Source organism: Ambystoma mexicanum, chromosome 1q (genome assembly GCF_040938575.1).
Source record: "Ambystoma mexicanum isolate Mex_15411 chromosome 1q, UKY_AmexF1_1, whole genome shotgun sequence".
Classification (NCBI taxonomy): domain Eukaryota; kingdom Metazoa; phylum Chordata; class Amphibia; order Caudata; family Ambystomatidae; genus Ambystoma; species Ambystoma mexicanum.
The window spans coordinates 107,424,810-107,443,921 of NC_090922.1; the positions used below are offsets into that span (position 1 = coordinate 107,424,810).

The 19,112-nt window shown below is 51.0% G+C and overlaps 1 long non-coding RNA gene across 1 annotated transcript; it reads left to right on the forward strand.

The window, feature by feature from the left end:
* Positions 1 to 567: 567 nt before the first annotated feature.
* LOC138520992 (uncharacterized) lies at positions 568 to 1,940 on the forward strand. The gene is made up of 2 exons (XR_011282903.1): positions 568 to 715; positions 872 to 1,940. It is a non-coding gene; the product is annotated as an uncharacterized lncRNA (long non-coding RNA).
* The last annotated feature ends 17,172 nt before the right edge of the window (positions 1,941 to 19,112 follow it).

Here is a 19,112-nt window from a genome sequence, read left to right on the forward strand (position 1 = left end):
GCCGGCGAGTCCAACACGAGTCCATCACGGTCAACCTGTGTGCGGCGTAAGTGGCCCCACACTGCGCCACTGCAGTCACCCAGCCTATCCTCCTGGGGCCCTGCCTGCCCGCCGGTCTGCCGCCCGCCAGGAGAGTGATGACTGGCTCCAGTCGGGAGCAGCATACTGAGGGGGCAACTATAAGGCGCTTCACACCAGAGCAGAGATGAGGAGGCAAGTTTACTCCACAGGCACCGACAGGCAAGGCAGGTCGGGATGAGCCGGATACATCCAGTGGAATGTGAGTAATCACTTATTCCGGGTCAACACATGTCACAGTGCAGAGCAGATTCGTCAGCATCACATCAGAACTCCAAGTCCTGGGTGCGTGAGCGCACTGCACTCAGAGCATCGTACACCTCACTACCAATGAAATGTCCAAGAGGCTGCACACGATGGACAAATGACTCTCTGCATCAAAGACTGCCCTGTGCAACTGAAGCGCGGCATTGTTCCAGCGCCAACAGTAGCCTCACCGCGGCCAACGTGGTCACCTTCAGGCCCCGTGGGTGGGGGTCACTGCCATGAGCACTAGGACATCCTGCGTTCTGTGCAACCCCGGCGCTATCAGGTGATCCGAGATGGTAGCTCACACCACGCACCTGGAACGCCAATCCTGCCCAGCGTTGGCCGCCAGACAAGAACTGGTGCACTGTTACAGCAGTCGGAAGGGAAGGCTAACCAGCAGAGTAACGATTCTCTCCAGGAACAGTGCCATCGGTACACAGGCCACCCTGCCTACCATGCTGGTGGCCATGACTGCCTGCCACTGAGGACACCCTGGCGGCCTGTCGATAAAGACACCCTGCACGCTATGCCATCGAAGGACCAGGCTAAACAGGGCTTCGGGGAGATACCTGCCGGACCCCCTGAGTTCAGCCAGGCAGCCCTGGGCCCCAACACCAAGAATCAGTGCATCAGTCAAGGGATGGGTTGCAGCTCATCATGAGTGCTTGTGCGCCCTCCTGTGCTCCTGGAGGAAGGACATGTGCCAGATCGGGAGAACATTGCTGACGAACGGGGTGAGCGATGTCCTGTCAACCCGTACCCCATCAACAACCCTGTGCCCTATCAACATCACATGGAGTAGCCTGGCTGCCCCGTGACCGGCGTCTCGCTGCTCTGCTGTGAACATCAAGAGACCATGCCGAGGTGGCCCCTGGCACTTGCCAGGCGCGGCTTTGCCGGCCGTGAACTGTACCATCAATGGACCTGGACTTGGGATGTGACTCCTGAACGGACGCTGATGGAAGAGGAACTGGTCGTCTGCCGTTCTGCAGTTGCTTAAAGAGAACTCAGTAATCCTGTGTGGTTGAGGCTGTGAGCCTGCATAGTAACTACATGCTCTAAGTGGTCTCAGTAAATAACAACGAGGTGAGACTGTGATCCCGTAATTGCGAGGTGTGCATGTGGTGCCAGCCTTCGACCATGGCGTTGTTTGTGTAGTTGCCATTCCGAACCCCAGGTTAATAAAGGGTCTTGCAAACTGTGGTGGATCTGCCTGTGGTCCTCCAGCAGCTCATCGGCCACCATGATCACCTATTTGAGCATGTTTAGAAACGGAGGAGTATACTTTATATCTGTAACTGTTGGCGTTAGCTAGGTATGTGTCAGTGGCATATCATATCTTCGGTCTACCCTGCAAGTACTGATTGATAAGTATTTTGTTGTTCTGTAACTGGTGGGAGGCATGTGTGTTTTAGCTACGTGTGTTTGTTCGTTATGAAAAAGGAGGAGTGTTACGTGGGACCCTCCCATGTGTGTTGCCCCTTTAAGGGGATGTGTCCCTCCCCCGTGTATTGCACCTTTAAGATGGGCCATGACTGTGTCATGGCCCAAGTTAATAAAGGGAGCCCCTGCAGGCACGTGAAACAGAACGGCTGCAGACTCCGTGGAAGGTTGGTCTGAGTCTGTGTCTCCTTGATGATGTAGGCCGCAGGCCTACCTGTGGGAGGCACAGGCCTGAAGGCCCTGTTGACATGGGACTCTCGTGCCAGGACGGTGGCCGAGGTCCGCATGGTCAGGACCCTGGCAGGCTGTGCCCCCACCCCGATGGCGCTGGTGTCCCATAGCGCCGCGGGGCCTGCCGGATGGACATGGCAGGCCCCAAACTCCCACAGGCGCTGGGCCTGTTTGGGTGCTGTGAGGAAGCAGCACCCCAGGGGCGCCTGCCATATGGACCTGGCAGGCGACCCCCAACACCGAGCATGTTGTAGTGCGATATTTGTCATGCATAAGTAGTTGCAGGGTTTAATTGTTTCAGCGTAACTTTGTAACAAGTGATTGTTCTCTTGGGTGCGTGTTAAAGCCAGGAGTGTTTTGTTTGTAGGAAAGGCAATGCGAGCGCTCACGTTGCAGTGAGGGCTCGCACTGCAGGTGCTTGCGTGTGAGCGTGCAGCCTCAATTCTCTCTCTTGCGCAAGCAGTCTCAGCACTCTGGGAGATGGGGTGTATGTGCGGGCAGAGGCCCATCTGGTATTTTACCTTGTCACGTATGACGGAGCAAAGTGCCTTTTTGGCACGAGTGGGGCGTTGTGTGCTGTGAAAGAGCCTGAGTGCTCCTGGGGAATATATACACTGTGACATGTTCTGTCACAGGCCTTTACTCTCGCCTCAGAAGCTTGGCTGTGGCCTGCTGAGGCGAGAGAAGCCTCTGCTCGAGGGTTCACATTACAACTGTAATTTTTCCTCCGTATTGTTCCCTGGGTTGAAGGGAATATGTCAGCCTTTTGGGACCTTAATACCACATTAGCCTCAGCATTTGACATCCGTATTGCAGGAATAACGGATTACCGTACAGGTAATTCTGTTGTGCTAGAAGGCTCCTCAGGGGTTAAAGTTGTTCCTCAGGGGAACTGCGTGGGTAAGACCAAGCACTTGGATAAGGTGGTTGGGATAGATGGACCTAAGGATGTGCCTAAGGATAACTCTAATTCCCGGTCCCAGTAAAGTTATAGGGCTACGGGTAGGGATACCTCTTCTTCTTCCTCTTCCTTCACATCCTCAGATGAGTCCAGTCGCTGAAGGAAGCAAATTAAACGGAGGGAGGTTAAAAAAGAGCAGGGCATGCTCAAGAATATAATGGGGGATGCCCTTTTTCGACGCTGGTAGTATTCAGCATCCTCGCTCAGCGGAGTGGCATCCATCTGAGTCTGTGGGACTTTCATGAGGCATTGGGTTAGAAAGCCTATGGAGAAGGAGGCTTGCAATAAGTTCAAGTTAGAGTGTACGCCGCCCTGTCTCCCAGATAAGGAGGCTGCTATGCGGGAGGTAGATCAGTCTATGGTAGTTTCCCTTCCAAAAACGGGAAAGATCCTCATATGGGCATACACAAGGCCCTGCGTGCTTGTCAGGATAAATGGTTGGATGTCCTGGGGCCCCTCGCACAGATTTTGACATGCTGGAGGAGAGTGTAGAATTAGAGACCACCGTGGATGTGGTAGTCCTCGGGGCTGGGTTCAAAGGTGTGCATGCCTCCTAGGCAATGCGAATACTGCCTTGTCCACTGAGCATAGGAAGGCTTTGCTGATGCGTCTGGACTCTAAGCTAGCAGATATGGCCGCTTCTGTAGCAGGTCCCAGGGCGCAAGGGCTATTGTTTGGGGATGGTTTGTTAAGGAGTTGTCCTCCTTTGTCCACACTTTTAGAGCCTTGGATAAGGCTCATACCAATATCAAGAAAGCTTTGTCGCCTGGTGTTTTTTCTAGGGCTGGTAGAGGTAGAGCCCGCTCCTCTAGCCATCTCTTTCAGGGCTTAGCACGTTGTGTGAAAGGCATGGTATCAAGAGGGACACAGACTCAAACGTGTTTGTTTCAAAACCTGGTTCCTGGGTTGGTGTAATGCGTGCCTGGCCCAAACTGTAAAGGAAAGTTTCCCTTAACTGATGTTTCTAAAAGCTATCAATGTTTAATAGTCCAAAATTCAAAGTCTGTCTGTGTCTAAACATATCCTTGCCCTCACTCTTTACAAACATGTGATAGGAAGTTTAAAAGGGAAAAATAGTGGTTCATAGGAAACCAAAGTTTGTTTCAGGTGGTCTTCTCACCAGGTGTAGTTTGGTCAATGTCACAAAAATGAGTTCAATTAAAAAGGGCTGTTGGTAAGACCTTCTCCACAGAGCCCTTGAAATATTCTCAAATATTTTTAGTGTCTTTGGTTCCTTGGGGTTCACTTCCCCAAGCTTCAACTTTTCCAAGTTCCAAATACCACAAAAGAAATATAACAGTTCCTTTTTACGTTTGTCATGGTTCCCTTCCCGGATCTTCAATCAAAACAACAAGTTAGGCCTCTCAGGATTCCCATCCCCAAGCTCAGGCCCCTTTCAACTTGTCCAAGTTCAAAACACCATAAACAAATATAGCACAGTTCTTTGTGAAGCCTCTCACAGTTCCCTTCTCCAAGCTTCAATCCTTTCAACACTACAAAAACAACTTGGTTGGGCCTCTCAGGGTTCCCGTCCCCAAGCTCAGGCCCATTTAAGTTTCCAACACAAGTTCAGTTTTGTCAGGATGTACTTTACTTTCTTTGTTGGGCCTCTCAGTGTTCCCTTCCCCAAGCTTAGGCCCCTTTTTGGTTTCAATCACAAGTACAACTTGTCTGGATCAACCGTTCCTTTTAAACACAATTCTTTCACACACACTTCACTTGTGGGGTACAATCAGAGACTTTCAAAACCATCTGGTTCTTTGTTCCTTCTAGGCATGACCACTCCATCTTCGACTCAACGCTCTCCTTTTCTCCACACATCTCTGACATCTCTAAGAAGTGAAACTACCAACTGCACCTCCTCAGGGGTATGCTTCCTTTCCTCTCCTCTCTTTCCCCCAGAAGCTCACTGTCTCTAGAGCTATGGTTCTCTCTAGGATGGACTACTGCAACAACCTCTTTCTAAATCTACCTGCCGCCACTCTCTGCCCTCTGCAACTCATCCAAAACAGGACTGCGAGACTTGACCTTGGCCTTAAACCCAGGTATCGTATCTCTCCTGCCCTGAAATCTCTTCATTGGCTCCCAGTGGCTGCAAAGATTAAAGTCAAGACCTTCTGCATTGTCCACAAGGCCTTCTGGGGCCGGGGTCCCCAATACCTTCAACTCTCTCTCCTGAAATACCTTCCTACTCGAGCTCTTCGCTCTTCTACCTCCAACTCCCTCAGGGTCAGTCGCTTCTCCAAGCAATGAGTTGGTGGTAGATCTCTATCTGTGGCTGGGGCCTCCCTCTGGAACAGCCTCGCTGCCTCTCTGAAACTTGGGAAGAACCACCTTCGGTTCCGGAAGCACCTCAAGACCTTCCTCTTTGCTTTTGCCTTCTCTATTCCTCTCCCCTGCTGATCTGTTTGTTTTTGCACTGGGCTCCTGGTTACCCTCTGTTTTCGGGCCCAGATCCCTGCCCACCCGCCTGCTTACCTGCCCTGCCTCTTGGCAACCCTTGCACTTGGGTCTGTATCAGCAACCCTACAGTCCCCTTACCTGCACTTAACCGACACTCGTCTGCGCTTAAATTCTACACTTGTGTTAGGCGATCCTCTGCACACCAGGCCACGACACATCAGAACACTGCTCACATTCCCCCAACATCTCCTCCCAAGCTTCGAGGCTCAAGTGATTCGGTGAAGCCACAGAACCGAAAACTCCGTACCAGTGTACGGGCTCGATTGCAACCCTTTCTGCATTGGCAACTGCCTTGGAGAACGTATAGCAGAAAGGGCGGCCTTACGTCTCCACGCCGGTCACGTGATACGCTATGGCGTTCCCCATGTGATCTTGGTGGACGTCACATGATCCAGAGAAGTCACGTGACCCAGGGGCGATCAGTATAAAGGTCTGAGAGACAGAACGCTCATTGCTTCTCAGCTGGCTTCGGACACTGTTTGGCGTTACATCTTGCTCCTTGTTACCTTGATCACGGAACTCTATCTCGGACTCCCTTGGACACCCCTTGGTACTTTTGCTTGGAACTGTTTACCTGTTGCCGGATATTTGGACTGCACCTCGACTTGTCTTTGGATCATCCCTTGGTACCTTGCTGATCTTCTACGCCTTTTCCCTACTGGGGATTCAAGTCAAGCCCTGACTCCCACAGGTGGCTACCCTTCATCCACGCTAATCTGCGGTTCTACTATTCCAGGGACCGCCGCATCAAATGAGCCTCGAACCTCCCTACTAGGTTACCTGGGTCTCCCTTACACCAGATAGGTAAGACACTTTAGATTCTTTTGTTTACCTGCCTGTATTGTGATTGCCTGGTGCTTAACCTCCTTCCTTCTTGACAGCAGCATCGGTGTTCCAGAGGCTCCGTGGATCTGGGAAGACATCTCTCACCTGTGGCCTCAAGGGTCGCACAGCGGGTTTCTATTTCGTTCCCCTGTGCGTCACTTGGGGACGGAGGTCTCATCGATCTACACGACACTCAAGTCAGAACAGACTGAGAAGCCTTATAGTCGTGTTAGACGATGCAGGGATCCACGGACGAACCCATACCTGCTTTAGTTCAGGCAATTACAATACTAAGGGCAGATATGGCCGCCGCGAACACAGTGATCCACCAAAGGCTGGATACCATACAGAGCGTTCAGCATTCCCTTCCTGCAGACCCGGAGTTTGGAGAGGGCAGCTCCTCCCCTACACCGCCAGTACCGACTCCAATAGTCCTCCCAACTCCTTCCCCCCTGGCTGCTCCTGAACGTTACCAGGGTGATCCCAAGACATTCAGAACCTTTGTTAACCAGTGCAAGTTACATTTCTCATGCAGGCCTTTGGCTTTTCCCACGTCCACTGCTAAGGCCGCCTTCGCCCTTTCCCATTTAGCTGGAACAGCTGCCGCTTGGGCTAATCCCCTGTTAGAAAACAATAGCCCGGTTCTTTATGACTTTGATTTGTTGGTCCTAGAAATGTCCCGAGTATTCGATACTCGGCACAAGGCACAGTCTAGGGATTTGGAGTTGTTGGAATTGACTCAGGGCAAAAGAACGCTGATAGATTACATCACCAGGTTTAATCAGCTAGTTGCGGAAACATCATGGCCAGAAAATAAGCGGGCGGTGGTCTTTTATAGGGGGTTGAGTAACACCATGAAAGACGCTTTAGCAGTAATCCCTTCTATGCCTACTCAGTACCAGGAATTGGTTGATCTCGTCCTGCAGGTAGACGCCCCGAGCGGAGCGTAGAGCTGAATCGGGGGCCTCCTCCTCTCCTCCTCTTGTTAATACTCCTGTTTCCGTTACTGAAGAACCTATGCAAGTGGGAGGGGTACGCAGTCCTATTACAACATCTGAGAGGGAACGAAGAAGGGTTGATAATGCGTGCTTTTACTGTGGCACCACTGGACATTTCGTGAAAGAGTGTCCTCGACGTCCCAAGAAGAGTCAGGTTTTTCGGATGGCTCGACCTTAGAACCGGAGACCAGGTCGAGTGTCCCATCATCTTCTCCGGGAACCCCTCTTACCTTTGCTCGTGTTCAACCTATCTCCGTAAAGGCTACTCTATGTCCCTCTACTGGCCTTCTGCATGCAGTCAATATCATTATTACATAGATATTGATTTGGCCCATTCCCTCAATCTACCTTTAGTGGTAAAAACATGACCGGAACCTGTCCAAGCCGTAGACGGCTCCGCATTGATTTCTGGTCCCGTTAGACAACAAACCGCACCCCTCTTAAGTTTTGATTTGATCACCGCACCTCAATTCGGTATCATACTAGGGATACCCTGGTTACGTGAACATAATCCATTGATCAATTGGCAAGCAGGCACTGTACTCTTTGAGTCCGATATTTGTCAGAATTATTGTCTCCCGATCCATCAAGCCCCTGACACACCCTCTCGGGTCTTGGGAGCCCTAGCACAACTCACGCTGACGGTTGACGATCCAGAAGTCACACAGTCCCATACTGTTGGGGGGTTGGTGTCTGGGATCCCGCCAGAATATCTGGCTTTCGAATCAGTTTTCGATCGAGGCTCGTCTGAGGTACTTCCTCCACATAGACCTTATGACTGCCCAATCGAATTGCTTCCTGATTCCACCGTTCCTTCGGGCAGGATCTACTCTCTGTCTCCTTCGGAGGAACTGGTGTTAAAAGAATATGTACAGAACGCCCTGCGTTTAGGACACATCCGCCCCTCCACTTCACCAGCGGCAAGTCCTATCTTCTTTGTACCTAAGAAGGAGGGGGATTTACGTCCTTGTGTGGATTATCGGCGTCTTAACGCGATCACCAAGAAGGATAGATACCCCATCCCGTTAATCACTCCACTCTTAGATCATTTAACACATGCTACCGTTTTTACCAAACTTGATCTACGCGGCGCATACAATTTGGTACGCGTTCGCGAGGGAGACGAGTGGAAAACTGCTTTCTGTACACGTTACGGATTGTACGAATATCTTGTCATGCCCTTTGGCTTATGTAACGCCCCGGCCACGTTCCAACGATTCATGAATGACATTTTCAGGGATATTCTGGATGTGTACATGGTTGTATATTTGGACGACATCCTGATCTTCTCTCGTAATCTGGATGATCATGTAAAACACGTCCGAGAAGTATTAACCCGTTTAAGCAAACATTCCTTATTTGCCAATGTCTCCCTTACACCAGATAGGTAAGACACTTTAGATTCTTTTGTTTACCTGCCTGTATTGTGATTGCCTGGTGCTTAACCTCCTTCCTTCTTGACAGCAGCATCGGTGTTCCAGAGGCTCCATGGATCTGGGAAGACATCTCTCACCTGTGGCCTCAAGGGTCGCACAGCGGGTTTCTATTTCGTTCCCCTGTGCGTCACTTGGGGACGGAGGTCTCATCGATCTACACGACACTCAAGTCAGAACAACTTGCTACCTTCCGACTGCACTACCTGTAGTTGTTATTTCTAACTCCTGTTTCAGCACTTTCCACTCTCCCCTGCCCTCGCCTGCACATGCGCGTTCTCAATGTCACTGGGCCTTGTAAAATCATTGTATTTTTATTGTTTTTCCCCCCTTGTACCCATCCATGCCTCATTGTGCCCTGAAACACTTGTGTATGGGCGCGATATAAATGAACTATCATATCATATCACTCTGATCTGTCATCCCTCTCTTTATTCCTTGCTCTTCTTTTTTAACCTTTTCACCTTCAGATGCTTCCTGCACCCCTTCTTGTTTTCCTTGGCTTCGTGCTTGTGCACATTTGCACCGGCCCTTTGCTGTTCCTTTTATTCCACAGTGCTCTCTTGCACTTTCCTTTACTTTCTTATGGTGTCTCTTGCACACCTCACATCCTTTTGTTTCACTGAGCACTCTTGCACTTGTCGGATTTCTTTCTCACGCTTCCTGCACGCTTAACGCACTGTCCACTCTTTACTGTGAACGCTTTGCACTTCTCTTCATCGTACATGCTTTGCACCCTTTAAAGTCTTCACAGGCCTTTCTTTCAATTTTTCTTTTCTTTCGCATCGCTAGCGCAACTTCCTTTCTCCGTGCCGCTTTAAAACTGTGTCTTTCTCCCGCTCTGCTTCAGTCAAACGCACGCTCCTGAGTTTCTCTCTCTCTCTTACTGGATAGCATCGCGTTGACAAGTGGTTCCTCTGGATACATAGGGTTGAGGTCAGGGTCTCACCACCTGCCCCTCAGACACTCTTGGGAATGGCACACATCACAAGTGAACAAGCATTTTCCCAAATGCCACCAGCAGGATACAGGCTGCCTTACTCCGGCTCCTTGGAAGCACGGCTCCATAGCCACGCTGCAGCCCCTCATAAACACTGGGCCAGCGTCTCCACATGCTGTTCTCCTCCAGGCTTTTACTCCTGCTTCTCTCTACTCTTTGGCTTCTCGGGTCCTGACAGCATCCCCAGCTCGCTCTCTTCCTTGTGAAAAACCACACCTTTTATAGTTGAAAAAACAGTCAACTGGAGTCAGGTGTGAGTGGTTGTTATTAAATGCCTGACCCTGACTGACTCTATTAATGGGACAACTTGAGTGTATTCTACAGTAGGTTTCCCTTACTTTCCCCATGTTGTTTCTATGGGTAATCTTTACTGCTCTTAGCTGCCTCCTCCTTGTCTCAGTATTTGTTGGGAATGGGCAGGAGGAGATGGAGTGTGATTGAAAATACCCCATGAAAGCTGAGGGAGAGTAGGTTGAGGTATTATTGGGACTGGGGGAATACCATATCTCGCCCTTGGGTATCCTCCCCCAAATCCATCGTGACCCTCCACTCAGGTGATCCTCCCTCACTTCACCACCCCCAAGGTAGGAATCTAAAATTGATGTCCCTTCCCTGCAACCTGAATCGAAGATCCTGAGGGAGTAGGTGGGAGATTACCATCAGGTTTCTCACGGCGTCCACGGCAGTTTGCCATGGAGGGGTTGTGTCGCCAGAGGGGCAGGTGGTCGTAGATCTGCAGCAGGTGAGCAGTTTGTGCTTAAGTGTTTCTTCCCAGGGAGAGCTTATGGCAGATAGCTAATTTTTTTCCCAATTGGGCTGATCTCACTTCAGACGCATGGGTTCTGCAGACTGTGCCCGGGTTCCGGATAGAGTTTTATTACCCTCCCAGTCAGGAGGTTCTTTCTTATCCTCTCATTTTCAGTCAGGAGAAGCAGGACCTGGTGGACAGGGAGGTTTGGGACCTCATTTTCAAGGGGCTGTAGTTCCCACGTCTTACCTTCACTTCCCCTTCCTCAGCTAAATTTTCCTGGTGCCAAAGCCAGACTGGGATTCTGCCCAGTGATAAACTTAAAAGCCCTCAATGTGTTCGTAGTGCATCACCATTTCAAACTTAATCTTCTCTGGGATGCTCCCCTTCCAGGAGATTGGATGTGCAAAATTGATCTCAAGGACATATATGGTCATTCCAATGTATCCTCCCCATCAGGAGTATCTGCAGTTTCAGTGGCAGGGTTGCCACTGGCAATTCGCCTCCCTCTCCTTCGGGCTAGCCTCAGCTCTGTGGAGCTTCACAAAGCTTTTACTCCCATTGATGGCTTTCTTGTGGGCGAGGGGGATAAGGATCATAATATACCTGGATGACATGCTCCTGCTGGCTCATCAGCAGGAGTTACTTCAGCTTCGTCTTCAGTTGGCGGTTTCTCTCCTGCATGGTCTGGGGTTTGTCATCAACCTAGACTAGTCTGTGCTCGTGCCTTCATAATGCATCCAATTTCTGGGCTTCGTTGTCGATTCTGAGCTGTGCCAGCTCCTTCTTCCCCTCAAAGGAATTCAGGGTATTTGCAGTCAGATCAAGTCTGTGTTAAAGAAGGGGTCTCTATCCTTCCGGGTTCTAGCGAGGGACATTGGAATATTGTCAGCCTCTATACAGGCCAATTTACCTGGCCATTCCATTAACACACTCTTGAGAGTTTGTAGATCAGTCATCTTAGAAAGGGGGCGCCACACTTGCAGATTGTGAGGCTTTCCCTAGAAGCTGTGGGGGAGGTCCAGTGGTGGCTCCAGCACATCAAAGTCTGGAACGGGAGAGCTATTTTTGGTCTTACTCCCGATTTGCTGTTGTAATCAGATGCTTGTCTGTCAGGCTGTGAGGTAAGATGGTAGGAGGTCTCCCTGGGTGGAAAGTGGTCTGTTCAGGAGAGGTCTCTTCATATAATATGCCTTGAGCTCCTGACAGGATCATATGCTGTGAAGAATTTAGCCAAGGACAAGATGAATTGTTGTATTCTCCAGAGAATGGACAATATCTCAGCAGTACAATACACCAAGAAGGTGGGGGGAAGGTGGTCCAAAGATCTGGTGGAGTTAGCTCTGGATTTTTGGCATTTTTGTCTCAACAGGGGAATAATGCTACAGGCAGAATATCTTCCGGGTCTAGTCAACACAGTAGCAGATTGGAATTCCAGGTTTCTCTGTGATGGAAGCGATTGGAAGCAAAATGTTTCATCTCCTGGCGGTGGTGCAGGGTCCATTCCTCACTGATCTCTTTGTCCCTTGCCTCAATTGCCAGGTGTCTCGATTTTTCAGTTGGCAACCCGATCCGGAGGCTCTGGCAGTAGATGCTTTTCTCCAGGACTGGAGGTATCTCAGAGGTTATGCATTTCCCCCGTTTTCTCTCATTCCTCTGGTTCTTCTTCAGGTGCAGAGGCAGCAGGTGTCTCTGGTGCTGCTCACCACGTTGTGCCGACCCAGGTGTGGTTTCCGGCCCTGTTGGAGTTAGCGGTGGATGGGCCCTGCCTGCTCCCATCATTCCCCCTTCTTCTCACAGACCCTGAGGGAGGCCCTCACAAGCTAGTTCTGCATGGGCAGCTGTCTCTCATCGCTTGGAAGATTTCTGCAAGTGTTGGGTGTTCCCAAGACTTTCGGGAGATGCTTTCCAAGTTCTCAGGGACTCATGGTCTAGATCCACTCAGGTTTCCTAATCTTCTGCATGGGCGCTATGGGTGGGCTGGTGGCGTGGCCAGGGGTGTTGATCCCGTTAATGCCCCTCGGGTAGAAGTAGTACATTTTTGGGTGATGTTAGTTAAGGAGTGGAAGGCCTATAGGATGGTTAATAATTTTTGGTCTTGTATTTCAGCAGGACATGTGCTAGTTAAAGGGGAACCAGTGTCAAGAAGGCTTTGTGGTCCATTAGAATCAAAGCCCCTCCTAAAGATAAGTATTCCACTTTTTGGGATGTCACTTTGGTTTTCCACTTGTTTCAGTCTTGGCCAAATAATGAGGCATTGTCAGGCCAGCAGCTAACAGCAAAATTAGATATGTTGTGTTTAATTTCCAGCAAAAGAATGTCAGATGTGAAGGCATTAGATGTGTACAATAAGGTATACTCTGCTGAAAGTGTTACATTCCTTGTTACTTGTAGGACCAAGAATTTCACCACCTCGGTTTCTTATCCTTCTTTCTAAGAGGATCAGAAATTATGTTTGGTTAACTGTTTGCAGTGTTATGAATGTATGAATTCAGTTTACCGACCTCCTTCTACCTGTCAGCTGCTTATTTCCATCAGAAAGCCTTTTGGGGAATTCTCGTCTGCCAATCAAGCGTGCTGGGTTCGCTGGGTGATGAAAGAAGTGGGTTGGATGTTTCTGTCTTTGAAACCCATTCGACTAAGGGGGCTATGGCATCCAAATCTGTTTCCATGGCGAGTAGTCAACAAGAAATCCTTTAAGCAGCTGATTGTTCCAGGGAATCTACTTTTAAGAACTTTTATCAGAAGAAAGTGCAACATGTGGCTAATGTGTTATTGCAAGTGCTTAGAACTTGAATAATATGTAGCCTGCGGGCTCTCTATAGAATGGCTAAACCCCCCACACTAGCGTGACTGGGGGTTTAGATTCTATCAATTGACACAGAGGTGAGCATTATCCTTCCTACCCACCCTCATGTTGTGTTTACTTTCTTGCAGTTTCCCTCTGAGTTTGTCTTCCGTGAGGTCGTTGTCCAGTATGTTGTAAAGAAGACCGCAGTGGTTGGACTTCACTCTATGGGTGGATGTTGGTGCTGGTCTGAACTGTTCTGGTTCTTGTTTCCTTGGCCTCGCAGCTGCAGAAGAGGACACGGATCTACGTGCACAGGATTTTATAAGGGGGCTTGGACCCTCATTGGTGGAGAAAGGCATGGTTGCCATCTTGGACTGGGGTCCTCCATATTACAGTGTTAACTTTTGTGTGGTCATGTTTTTAAAATGTTCAAATGTTTAAAACATGTTTTTTTCTTTGCTGCTGTTCAAGAAGTAGAGAAGTGAATTTGATGTATTTATTGTGCTTTTTTCAGGCGCTTATACAGCAAGTTAATTGTGTTTCAAAGCACCCACGGGGCAACAGAGAGAGAACATGGGATAGAAAACAACTAATACACTGGAGGATAAAGACGAACCTACTAGGTTTTGTGAGCATTCAGAGCGAGCAAGTGCAGTGAGAGGAGGGGGGAAGAGAGAGAGGGGGGTAAGTGTTGGAGTGCCCATGCTCGCGAGTGAGCAGCAGGTGAAAGTGCCCAATGTAGGAAGTGCTAGGGAACTTTCAGCTGTAATAAATAAATGGGTAGGTGCAGGCCTACAGTGCCGACGGCCAGTAAGTGCCAAGGCAAGTGCTGTATGCAGGCAGAGGCTGAGACAATTGGGTGGGGGGGCAGGGCCCCAAAGGACACATAAGGGCCTTGGTCACCAATCACAGTGATTGTTAGATTAGCAGAGGAGGGAAGAAGGGAAGGAGCAGGTGAAAAGGAATGTCTTGAGGAGCTTCTGGAATTTGAGGAGGTCCAGCTCAAGGCAAAGAGTAATGGGGGGGCTGTTCCATAAGAGGGAGCCAGCAGAAGAAAGAGATCGGCCACCGGCCCTCAGTTTAGCACAAAGAGTGTTGGTACCAGAAGAACGTAGAGGTCTAGATGGAGAGTATTTAGTAAGAACAAGTTGCAGATAGTGTGGTCCCCGGCACCAGACAGCCTTATGGATGATGTATAGGGATTTGAACCTGATACTTGCAGCAGTTGGGAGCCAGTGAAGAGTTTTTAGGGCAGGAGAGATGTGGTCCGTGGGATTGAGGCCAAGGATAAGTCTTGCTGCCCTATTCTGGTTTAGCTGCAGTGGTCGTAGGGAGGAGGAAGGTAGATTCAAGAGACGGCTATTACAATAGTCTAGCCTAGAGAGAAACCAAGCTCTGGTAACATTTAGCTTCCGGGGTAAAGTGAGAAAACTGACAATTCCTTTGAGAAGGAAGAGTTGAAAGTTGGACTTCTTGGCAATGCCCTGGATGTGAGGGAGGAAGGAGAGGGAGGAGCCAACGATGACTCACAGGTTTCTGGCCATGGATGAAGGAGAAGGGGGAGCCCATAGAGGATGATCAGAGTGAGGGGAAGAAAGGGGGAGCAGGGGTCCCAATCGGAAGGATCTCAGTCTTGCTGGCATTGCGGCAGAGATTGTTGGAAGTGCACCAGGACTGGGTGGCAGATAGGCAGTCCAGGATGATGGAAGAAGCAAAAGGGTCAGCAGGAAGTTTGACGAAGAATTGAGTGTCATTAGCATAGCACTGGAAGTTGGGGGAGAAGGAGGAAATGATGTGGCACAAGTTAAGTGTTAAAGTGCCAGGGGGAGAGGTTGGAGCCCTGGGGGACACCACAGGTGGAGAAGGAGGTTGATGAAAAGGTGCCCCAAATAACTTGGGATGGATGGTCAGTTAAGAAGGAGGTCAGCCAGTCCAGATACCCAGGTTATCATGGAGCCGTTTTATGAGGATGGAGTGATTGACCGTGTCAAAGGCAGAGGACAGATCAAGTAGAATGAGGACAGCTGGAGAGTTAGAATTCAGAGATGCAAGCAGTTCTTTGCAGGTCTTCAGAAGAGCAGTTTCCGTGCCTCTTGGTGCTTGGAATCCAGATTGGTGGTCGTGGAGACCACCAACAAGTTCAGTGGGTGAGGTAATTGGGGGAAGGCCAGCTTCTCCAGGAGTTTCCTCTGGAAGGGGGTGATAGAAATAGGGCGCTAGTTAGCTGGACAAATAGGGTTTGCTAAATGTTTTTTCAAGAGGGGAAGCACAAGGGAGTGCTTGAGGGAGGAGGGGAAAGATCCAGTAGCAAAAGAGTGGTTGCAGAAAGCAGCAAGTGAGGGGGCAAGAGAGCCAATGTTGTCCTTGACGGTTCTGGAGGAGCAAGGTGAAACCGGTTTGGAGGAGACTTTCATAGAGCGGACAACTCTGGTGACCTCATCAGGTGTGACAGGGGAGAAGTAGGAGAGAGAGGAAGAAGGAGGGTGGGAGGTCATAAGAGGCAAGGGGGTGGGGTAGGGGTTGGGGGAGAGGGTAGCAAGGGTGTTCAGAATGTCGTGTTTTAGTGGTGAAGTGTGTGGTAAGTGCATTACAGATGGCCTGGGACGGATAATACTCGCCTCTTTGTCTCTTAATAAAATCTAAACCCCCACTTACGCTAGTGTGGGGGTTAGCTGTTATTTTAGCTTATATTTGGAACATGATGTTGTAATTTAGGATGCCCCTCCAATGCAGGATGTCCCCCATGACGGTGGCGCAAAGCCATGCAACAGAGCTAATAAATAGATCTGTCCGATAAGGTGCGGTCAGTCCTCACCCATTCACCGGCTCTGTATGTTTATACACCGTGTCCTGTGTGCATAGAGGCCACCCCTCCCGATTTAGGCGGGAGACTCCCGATTTTTAGGTGAAAAATATTGCTATTTTTCAGTCTCCTGCCTAAAATAACTGTAGGCCCAATGCATTCCTATGGGGAAATATGCATCTCCCGATTTCCCTGTGGAAATCTCCCTCCCTGGTGCATCTGAATGTTGGCATGTATGTGTGTGGCGCTACTGCTGGGCTGCTGTTGTGTGGTGGTCTAGTGTTTTGCTCTGACGTGAGCGTCATGACTGTGTCATGACGGTCGCTTAATAAAAGGGGCTCTGCTGGCACTGCAAGGGCAGTGCAGCAGAGTCCCAGAAGTGGCAACTTGTGTCTGCATCCAGTAACTGGGGAGGGCCTTTGCACGTGTTCGTGGCCTAGACCGCCGTTGGGCCTGGGTGCTCGCACGCCACGGCAATCCTGAGCTGGGTGTCCCCCAGCTAGGGTACTGGATACCGGTGATCCGGCTTGAGCAAGGTGATCCCTGCCCATCACACGCTGCATGACCGCAGCCATCTGGTCTGGTGTGGGTGGACCCAACACCATCCGTGGCCCGCCCCGGTGACCTGAGGCGGGCCCACCACATTGGCGATGAGGGGGTCTCTGTGCGGGCCCCGTTGAGTATTCCAGCTCTGGGGCAGTGGAGGCGTGGCGAGGAACCCACGTGTTGGGTGGTTGCTTCGTTTTGGGTGGCCCAGGGACCTGGCGCGCAAAAAGGACGCAGGTCACCTGGTGCCCGCAACGGGCAAAGGACCACTGTAGCATTGAGGAGAGGGCGGTGGGCTTCACCCACGCAGACCCGGCGGTGTAGGTGGAACACTGCTGCGGTGTAGCGCAAGTCCCCAGCCCCTGAACAAAGAAAAGGGGCCGGGGCGTAAACCCTCGACGAGTATCCAGGCCGGAAGAGAAAAAAAAAATAGAACGACCGTTTTCTCCAGCCGGCGTCAGGGTAAACAAGGGAGGTGGTGAAGGCCGCGGGGTGCGCTCGTCTACCATGCGCGGCCCCACCGCTGTGGACGCCACTGCAGCCCCCCCACTCATCATCATCCGGGCCGGGAGGTAAAGGTCTGTTTCGGGCTTTTGTCGCACGCCGATAGCGAGGAAAGAAGGGGGCATGGCCTCCACGGACACATGGCCTGTATTGTCCCTGGCACCGGCAGGGAACAAAGAGAAGGGGGCGGAGTTTGCTCTGCGCATGCCTGCTCCAAAAGGGGGAGAACCCAGGCCGTGGTGGTGAGGAGCCTGGGCTGGTCCACACTGCATGAGGACCCATCAATATTCAGGCCTGAAAACATTTTTTTTTTTAAACTGCCTGAAAGAGGGGTGTCATATTAACCCTGGGGTCTGTGACTGCTCAGGCTCTAGGGGTTGCAGCTCCACCTGGAGTGCTTGTGCGCCCCTGGGCAGGAAGAACGTGGGTATCCAGAGTGGTGAACATTGCAGTGTGGACACCCTGTTCTGCCACCAGCAACGGCCTCCGAAAGAGCAGCGGCTGCCCCGGGAGCATCTAAGTGCCATCAAAGGTGCTCCCCATCAAGGGTCAAGCTACCTGAAGCCCAGCAACGGCAGGCACCCATCAACACTGGTGACTGCATTCGGCATCCCCAACAGCATTCAGCATGTCGGACGACGAGGGGACATGTCAGAGTCAGCTGGCACCAATACCCCATTTCGATGTTATGGGTGCGCCTGCAAGTCTGGGGACCCAGTGTGTGGCCTGGGTGGAGCACCTGGAGTTGTACTTTGCTGCAGTGGAGATCAAGGACACAGCCAAATGCCTGACACTCCTGTACTCTGCCGGACTGGCCGTTCAGAGGCTGTTCAAGACGTTAACGCCCAGAGATCAGTCATACGATGCAGCCACCGCAGCCCTGAAGGAGTATTTTCGACCCATGGTCAACATGGACTACGAACGATTCAGGATGAGGTGTGCGAGGCAGGAGGAAGGGAAGAGCCTTGGTGCGTTCCATGGGAGGCTGTGTGGCATTGCACTGTCCTGTGACCTGGGAAACTTCGAGGGGGAGGAGATCAGAGCCCAGATCATCTACGGCTGCAGCTCCTCGAAGTTACGCAAACAAGTCCTGAGGGACCCGACGCTGACCCCCGACCGAATAATAGAACTCGGTCGGGACCAGGAACTGGCGGAGGTGCGGGCCTCAGTCATGGACTCCTCCAGACACCACCTCAAATTGGAGGCCCCATGCAGCGAGTAAAAATTGAGGAGGTGGCAACTGTCGGCAAGTGGCAAGGAGGAAAACCGATGAGGAGGGGAGACTGGCCAAGGAGAGACCCCAATGCCACCATATGTCATCAGTGCTTGTGGGATCTTCCACACCCACAGGACTGCCCGGCGAAAGGACAAGTCTGTGGAAGGTGCGGGAAAGCAGATCACTTCGCACGGGTGTGTCTCGCCCCAACTCGAGCCAGCATGGCAGCGACATCTGGAGGGAGTGAGCTGAAGGGGAGAAAGAGCCCCAGAGTGGCGGCGGTCCAGGTGGCGGAGGGTCCCACAGGGATACACTACGATGCCGGAGAGGAGGAAGATGAAGATAATGTATTCTTCCTGTCCTGCAGCAGCGCCAGTGGCCAGTTTGATCCCGGAATCTTCTGAGCTCAGGCAGCCTGCCGTCGGGCCCCGTGGTGTGCGGACTGGAACACACCTGTTTGTTTTGCAGTGTTAAAATGTTTGAGTTTTCAGTAGCTCTTAGGTGGTGCGCGGACTGGAATGCACCCAATGTTTGCTGTGTTGATGTAGGGGCACGGTGGGTGCGTGGACTAGAAGGCACCAAGTGTAACCCAGTAGAGTGGTTTTTGTTTGCGGTGGGTTTTTGGTTTTGTTTGTTTATAATAAAGGAGGGATGTTCTGTGGTGGTCTAGTGTTTTGCTCTGACGTGAGCGTCATGACTGTGTCATGACGCTTGCTTAATAAAAGGGGCTCTGTTTGGCACTGCGAGGGCAGTGCAGCAGAGTCCCAGGAAGTGGCAACTTGTGTCTGCATACATGCCAACTCTCCCGATTGAGGCGGGAAAC